Here is an 8191-nt window from a genome sequence, read left to right as displayed (position 1 = left end):
CTATACCTACTTCTACTGTACAAATACATTTGATCAAATCATTCAACCAATCTCTGATATGGCGCCGTAGATAACCAATCAAATACTCATATTGATTGACTGTTTCGCGTCATACTGCATCATCGAAAAAGTCGATTTCCGATATTTATATCAAAAGTACAATGCAACATTTTTATGCTGATACATCGATTTGCAGTCGACAGTTAGATGCCCAGAAAATGTGGAAAAGGATATTATTATTACAAATGAACACGTGCGACAGTAAGATTTGTAGAAAATGTGAAACAAGATATTATTACGAAGGTCATAGAAATATGCATATATTGCACGTTTTGAAACATATAAAATCAAGAGTGCTTTAACAGAGCAGTGATGGAAGACGAGCAACAAGTTTTCATGGAGGTGGAGGAGGAAGTGCATAATTTAGCCGACAGTGGTTATCACAGTGACTACGGCCATGACTTCGAAGGTGGAAGAGTTAAAATTCTAAAGAGTCCTGAAATTAATAGTATAAATAATAGACGAAAGCGTACGTCATATCTTTTTATTATAATATAATAGATACACAGAATATTACTGCGCACTATGTTTTCTAGCAATCAGAAATACAGTGACACGAATATATGCAGTGCGCACACATGTAACAGAACGATACATTGCAATTAGAGAAGACATCAATTGTTCGAGATGTAGAAAGTCAGTATGTCAGATATATACCGACTAATTTGTGTCCGACATGCACTAAGTAAATCTAGTGTGCACTTCGTAAAAAAAATGGAAGATTTTGCGCAAAACGAGCGAGAATTGCGGGAGCAGTCGGCTCGACTGAGTTCGCGAGACAAATACGATGCGTGGGTGCAAAAGTATGACGAGTGCCTCGAGTTGTTGGAAGAGCATAGTCGGGCTAAACGACCGCGATTATCAATCGGTATTAGACAGTCATTGATTGCTCGAATCGCGCAACTCGAGGGTTTAAAAAATACGTTGCGCACACGTTTCGTTCACGCGGGTGTCGGACACAGCACGAGAGACGCAGGACTCGTTTGGCGCGAGGTCGATACCGCGTTCGATAACCGCATACTAATCGAAATTGCCATCAACGCGAACCACATCGAACCTCGCCAATTTCTCAAGGATGCAAAGAATATGGTGCTTGAGCACGGGATACAATGGAGAGACACGTAAACGCGAAAGTGAACACTGCGTTTAACGGTGAGTTCGTTGCGGGTAAAAAACGTGCGGTAAAGAGCATCACTACGAAAAACTGTGAACTCTTGCCCACATCCAACTTAGAGGAGTGATACGAGCAACGCATCGTCGAGCCCACTTTAGCATCGTTGGAGGAATTCCAGGAACGCGATAGCGGGTGGGCATTATCGCAAATACTCAATCTTACAATCAATGTGAACAAATGCAATCCGTTGCACGCGGGATATCACCTCGAGTTACCGCGTGTGATACAACTGAAGCGAGCGGTGATTAATGTGAAGTCTCCGGACAATGCGTGTTTCGCGTAGGCAATCGTTGCGGCTCTGTATCCAGCCGAAAGAAATGTAGATCGCGCATCATTGTATCCCCATTACACGAACGTACTCAATCTTCAAGACATTGAGTTCCATGAAAATTAATCAAATTACAAGATTTGAACGATTAAACGATATATCCATCAATGTATACTGTATCATGGGAGAAAAAAACGAATCCGTTGTTTCGGTACGTCTCAACGATGTAAAGAGGGAAAAGCACGTCAACATGCTGCACATTTCGGATCCTCGAGATCACAACGCGGGACACTTCGCTTGGATCAATGACTTATTCCGGCTTGTGAGCTCGCAGTTGAACAAGTCTAAAGGCAGAAAATACATATGCAATCGGTAAGCACATTTCACAAATTCAATGTATCAGAAATGTGCAATAAGACGATAAAAATTGCAATGTTTATAGGTGTCTGCATTACTTTCATTCCAACAGGAAGCTGGAGAGTCACACAATAGACTATCAAAAGATTAACGATTGTGCCATCATACTGCCCAGCGAAGACAATAAATGGTTGAGTTTTAGCAATCACAGCAGGAAGGAGCAAGTTCCCTTTGTGATATACGCCGATCCAGAGTGCACACTGGAGAAGATGACAAGGGATGGGAAGGATTGCAAACTGTACACATATCAACATCAGAGGGTATTTAGTATAGCATATTAGATATGTTGCTCGTACGACCTATCATCATCCGAATTTCGAAGTCGTCGCGATAGTGACTGCGTCTCATGGTTCGTCGGGCAACTTGAAGAAATAGCACACCGCGTAAAAGTAATATTATCATCCAATGTCCCCATGGAAATATTGTTGAAAGAACAGTGGGCGACATTTCACAACGCAACACAATGTCACGTGTGTGAGAAACCATTCACAGCAGAGGATACGCGTGTACGCGATCATTGTCACTTTACAGGCCGCTACCGAGGTCCAGCGCATTCAAATTGCAACTTAAATTACAAAAATTCATATTACATTCCAATCATTTTCCACAATTTATACGGCTACGATTCACATTTCATCATCAAAGAAATAGCAAATGCATTTGAGGGTTCAATCGATGTGCTACCCATAACAAAAGAAAAATACATTTCGTTTACAAAGAACGTTCAAGATACGGCAGATAAATTCAAAAATGTTGTAAAATTGCGTTTCATCGATTCGTGTAAGTTTCTCAGCAGTAGTCTCGATAAATTGGCATCCTTTCTCACTAAAGACAAGTTGAAAATTGTACGGTCAGAATTTCCAAAATTATCCGTCGAAGAATTTAATTTATTGACGCGAAAGAGTGTCTTTCCATACGAATACGTGGATTGCGTGGACAAGCTGCAGAACTCATGTTTACCATCGCGAGAATCGTTTTACAGTTCGTTGACAGGTGATACAGTATCCGAGAGCGATTACGCGCACGCTGCGGAGATCTGGAAGCGGTTCTCCATTCGAATCTTGGGCGAATACAGTAAATTGTATTTAAAGACTGATGTATTGTTATTGGCAAATATTTTTAAAAATTTTGGTAACAGCTGCATCACAAGTTATGGATTCGATCCCGCGCATTATTATACTTTGCCAGGATTTACGTGGGATGCAATGTTGAAACATACAGGCATAAATTTCGAACTGCTCACCGATATTGATATGATCTTGTTCATCGAACGCGGTATACGCGGTGACCTGAGTCAATGCTTGGATAGATACGCACACGCCAATAACAAGTACATGCAGTCTTACAACCCGTCAAAATCATCGTCGTACTTAATGTACTTTGACGTAAACAATTTTACGGATAGGCAATGTGTCAACCATTGCCTTACGCTGAGTTTCGATGGATCGACAACGTGTCAGACTTTGACATATTCTCAGTCGCTAACGATTCGCCCACAGGATATATTCTCGAGGTCGACTTGGAGTATTTGCAAAATTTGCTTGATGTGCACACTGACCTATCGTTTTGTCCTATGCGCAATAAGCCACCCGGCAAGTGTCAGGAGAAACTTCTCGCGACGCTATACGGTAAGCAGCGTTATATAATGCACTACCGCAACCTGCAGCAGTGCATGCGCCACGGTCTTCGTATTATAAAAATTCACCGCATGCTCCAATTCGCTCAATCTCCCTGGCTCAACAGTTATGTCGAATTAAACACATAATTTAGAACGCATGCAACTAATAATTTTGAGAAAAATTTATACAAATTGATGATCAATGCGGTATTCGGCAAAACGATGGAAAATGTTCGAAATCATGTCGATGTAAAACTAGTAACACATTGGGACGGTAGATACGGTGCAGAGGCAATGATCGCTAAACCAAATTTTCACAGTAGAAGTATATTTTCGGTAAACTTAATCGCCATTGAATTGCGCAAACTCGAGGTGAAATTCAACAAGCCAATCTATGTAGGTATGTGCATTCTTGACATATCAGAGGTTTGCTTGTATGAATTTCATCACGAGTACATGTATCCTCTGTATCGCGACAAATGTAAAATAATGTACACTGACACAGACAGTCTTATTTACAACATCGAATGCGATAATGTGTACAAGCACACGAAACGCGATATTGCAAGGATTGATACGAGCGATTATTCCGCTGACAACGCGTACGATATACCGCTTGTAAATAAGAAGGAACCTGGTTTAACGAAAGATGAAAACAACGGAGTGATCATGACAGAATTTATCGGACTTAGGGCAAGGATGTATGCGTTGCGAGTGGATGGCAAGAAAGACACAAAAAAGACCAAAGATGTCGAGTGTAATGTCGTAGCGCGAACAATATCTTTCGATGATTATGCACAGTGTTTGCGAGAGAAAATCGAAACGACTCGCCGTTAATCGTGCATACGATCAAAATTGCATGAAGTGTCTGAGACGAAAATTGCTCTAAGTCCGTACGATGACAAACGTTATATCGTACCCGATTCGACTGAAACGTTACCATGGGGGCATTACAAAATACGATTATAAATAGAATATAAATCGTATATTGTATATTTTATGTGTAAATAGAATATATTGTATATTTTATGTATTACATATAATATGATATAGCAAACATTATAATAAACAGTTATTTTTACAACACATTATCCTTGTGTATCCACGAGTTGCATGTTTTATCGAATCCCAGTCATTTCACATAAACGTTATCGCCTTTTCTGCACAACACTTTCTCCACCAAGTACACGTTTAGATTGGCAATATGATGCAGTTTGTACTTGTAGAAACCTCCGACTACAGGCTGTCTGCGAGAATCTTCGAGCAGATAGGTCACAGGATTGGTCGCCTGTACCTTGACTATGTTAAACACCTCAGTAGTCCAATTGGGCGTGTAGCCTTTAGCAAAGATAGTCTTGAACTTGCTCACGCGCACTGGATTGCCCACTTTGAATCTCGCCGGAGATGCAATCTTCACGTTGCCGTATCGAGGAGTTTTTTTTAGCGATCATAGGGGTCACATCGGCAGGACGCATACCGATGGTCCGGTGCTTGCGCCCGTTGTACTGCGACATGAGTCGTGGTAGCGAGTCGATCCATCTGTAGGTTCCTTATAATGTAAACATTTTCTACATGTCATTCTTCAGTGTACGATTGAATCGTTCCACGACGGAAGCCTTCATAACCGAGTACGTCGAATAATAATTGATGTTGTGTTTTTTTGCGAGACTCTGCATATCGCTATTATAAAGTTCCTTCCCCTGGTCGGTTTGCAAATTTGTTGGACATCTTCCGCTGTCTCGAATTATCTTGCCGAACGCCTCCGCTACCTTCTATCCGCTGTTAGTCTTTAGCGGCATGGTCCAAGCATGCTTGCTCAACACATCGATAACGGTGAGTATGTAGTGGTAGCCACCGTCGAGCCGCGAATACGGACGCATCTCTACTATATCGTCCTGCTACAGATCATCGTATTCGCCTGCAATGACGCGTCTACGAGGAAAATGCCTTCTCGCAGGAGCATGCAATTCCTCCACCAATCGTTGCTTTCGGGGCTGTGTTGTTTCCCCTCTTTACCAGTTTTCCGCATGTTTGATCGCTAAGGTCACCTCATCACGAATGACAAAACTACGAGCGCATCGTTTTAAATGCGATCTATTCAACGCGTTCTTGCGCTGCAAACACTTTCTCCCACATGACACGTGTTTCAGCATGAAGTCTGATCAGGTTTTTCTCAAATTCCTCCTGTTTCTTTTCAAATTTGTGCTGTTTCTCTCTCAATGTAGCGAGACCTCTTTCCACGTATAGTCTATTGACCGCATCACTGTCGGTTACCGGTTGCGCTACGCGTCGTATCTTGCGCGACCTCGCATCGAAGTCGAAGGCGACCATGCACAGAGTGTTATCGAGTACGTATTAGGTGGTAAACTTAGTTCCTACGGTTTTTTTGTTTATAAAACTCATTTATTTCGACATCAAAAGCAAAAAATACATTAATCAAAGTATTTTCCCTCGCTAGCTATACATTTTTCCCATTTTTCGGGCAACGTGTAGATTCCGCGACGATAGAACGATTGGTCTTTTGATGCAATCCATTCGTCGATCCATTTTCGCACATCCTCGTAATTTCTGAAGTGTGTATCCACTAAGCCGTGCTGCATCGACCGCAACAAGTAATAGTCCGAAGGAGCTAATTCTGGTGAATACGCTGGGTGCGGGAGAACTTTCCACTCGAGTTGCATCAGTATTTCTTTGACGGCTTTGGCAACGTGTGGTCGAGCGTTGTCATGCAAAAGCATGACTTTACTTCGATTGCTGGCTACTGCTGGCCTTTTTTCCAACAATGCTTCATTCAGACGGTTTAATTGTGATTGATATCGATCCCCCGTGATACTTTCGTTCGGTCTGAGTAGCTCATAATAAACGACGCCGTGCATATCCCACCAAATGCAAAGCATTGCTTTGTGGCCATGAATATTTCTCTTTGGTGTGGATGTCGATGGTTGGCCAGGGTCTACCCATGATTTTCTTCGTTTAGGATTATCGAAGTATATCCATTTTTCATCGCCAGTCACTATGCGCCACAAAAAACTCTTCTTTTTCTGCCTGGCGAGCAGAGAAATAGAGATGTTTAAGCGATTCGCAATGGCATTTGCGGTTAATTATCGGTGTCTTCAAACTTTTTCGGTTGGCCTGAGCGTTCTTTATCATTGACATCAAAATCACCACTCTTAAATCGCTGAAACCATACTTGGCATATTCTTTCCGATGGAGCATAATTGCCATAAGCTTCGAAAAGCAATTTATGAGCTGCAGCTGCAGTTTTTTTCAAGTCAAAGTAATGAAGCAGCACATGTCGAAAAAACAACTTATCACGTTCCATATTTAATCAAAAGAAAAAATAGTACTGCTCGCTTAAATGAATCTCTTCGCACTGAATTTTATTGACAAATGTCTAACCTCTAAAATGCAGCCAGTTTTAGATGTCAAAATAAATTACACCTACAACTAACGTCATCTAACTGTGAGCCGCAGGAACTAAGTTTACCACCTAATAATTTCTGAGTATTCCCCTCCACGTGTAATAGTCTATCGTCGGTAGTCCTCTCTTTTGGAGCGAAACACTAAATTTATTGATCGACATTTGGATGCAAACAACGCGTATCATCGATGTGCGATTTAATTTATAACAAGGCGCGCCTCGCGAAGTTTCTCGATAATGGATAGAATTTCATTGCCGTGAGCATTATTGCCAGCTTGTCGTGAGGCTTCCAGCAATCGCAAACGATTCACCAGCTTGTTGGGATCGTCCCATTGAACATAGTCGATCGCATTATCGTTCAGTATCATGGTACGCGGTGTGGCTAAACCTCTGCCCGCCATGTTGATCGATGTACCAATCATTAGGGGTGCTATTATGTTTTTGTATTTGTACCCCCTGTTACTCAATACGAGTTGTAGCGCGTTGTGATTGCACCTGTGAGCATTCGTCGCCAGTAATATACTTTTGTATTTTTGTTTATCGGCCTCCGTGTAGACGGCATCGTCGGGAATTCTCTTGAAAATCAGCTCGTATAGACCAGGTGTTCCCGCGTACTTACACCACCAATGATAATATTATCGTCAATATCCACGTCAAAACTTTTATCGCCGAGCTTTATTCCATCACTGCTGAAATATACACCGTACACGTAATCTATGGTGGTATGTTTGTCGCTACTTAAAACTGCTCCCGTGTATTTTTGCCCCAGTGGACCAAAATGTGTGCGCAAAGTTTCCTGTCCCTCGGACAGGATCTGTCGGCGGACGTTTGCAACTCACGTCTAATCGATGTTACGAGTGAATCGCCAGTGGTCTCGAAAACATCATTATTGGTGGTCAGAATAATGCGTGGTGGAAGCATTTCGCGCAATTGTGTACGATGCAAGGTGTCTGTTGGTGTGGTGGTTACCGTAGGAGAATCCGTCGTGACGTTTGATTTTCTCCGCTTCTGGTAGATCGGTGTAGAGGCAACAAGTAAACGTTTGGCTCTGCGCTTTGGTTTCTTCTCATCGATTGAGAACGCATCATTTCCCAGTATGGTCGATGCGTCAGATTTCATATGAGTGGTATGTTGCACAATCTGCCTCAGAGGCTAGTAGGTATTATATAGGGGTTCTAACTCAGGTCCTCCGAGGGGGGTGAAGGGCGGGGGGTACCGCGGGCGAGGGGGATA

At 42.3% G+C, this 8191-nt stretch overlaps 1 pseudogene; it reads left to right on the top strand.

Moving 5' to 3' along the window:
* The first annotated feature begins 1752 nt into the window (after window positions 1-1752).
* LOC116845683 lies at window positions 1753-2268 on the top strand (annotated as a pseudogene).
* The last annotated feature ends 5923 nt before the right edge of the window (window positions 2269-8191 follow it).

This window comes from Odontomachus brunneus, unplaced genomic scaffold, assembly GCF_010583005.1.
Source record: "Odontomachus brunneus isolate Ranch 3 - 2012 unplaced genomic scaffold, Obru_v1 Obru_scaffold_056, whole genome shotgun sequence".
NCBI lineage: Eukaryota > Metazoa > Arthropoda > Insecta > Hymenoptera > Formicidae > Odontomachus > Odontomachus brunneus.
The sequence above is the reverse complement of the archived record's forward strand: the minus strand, read 5'-3'. Positions and strand labels throughout refer to the sequence as shown.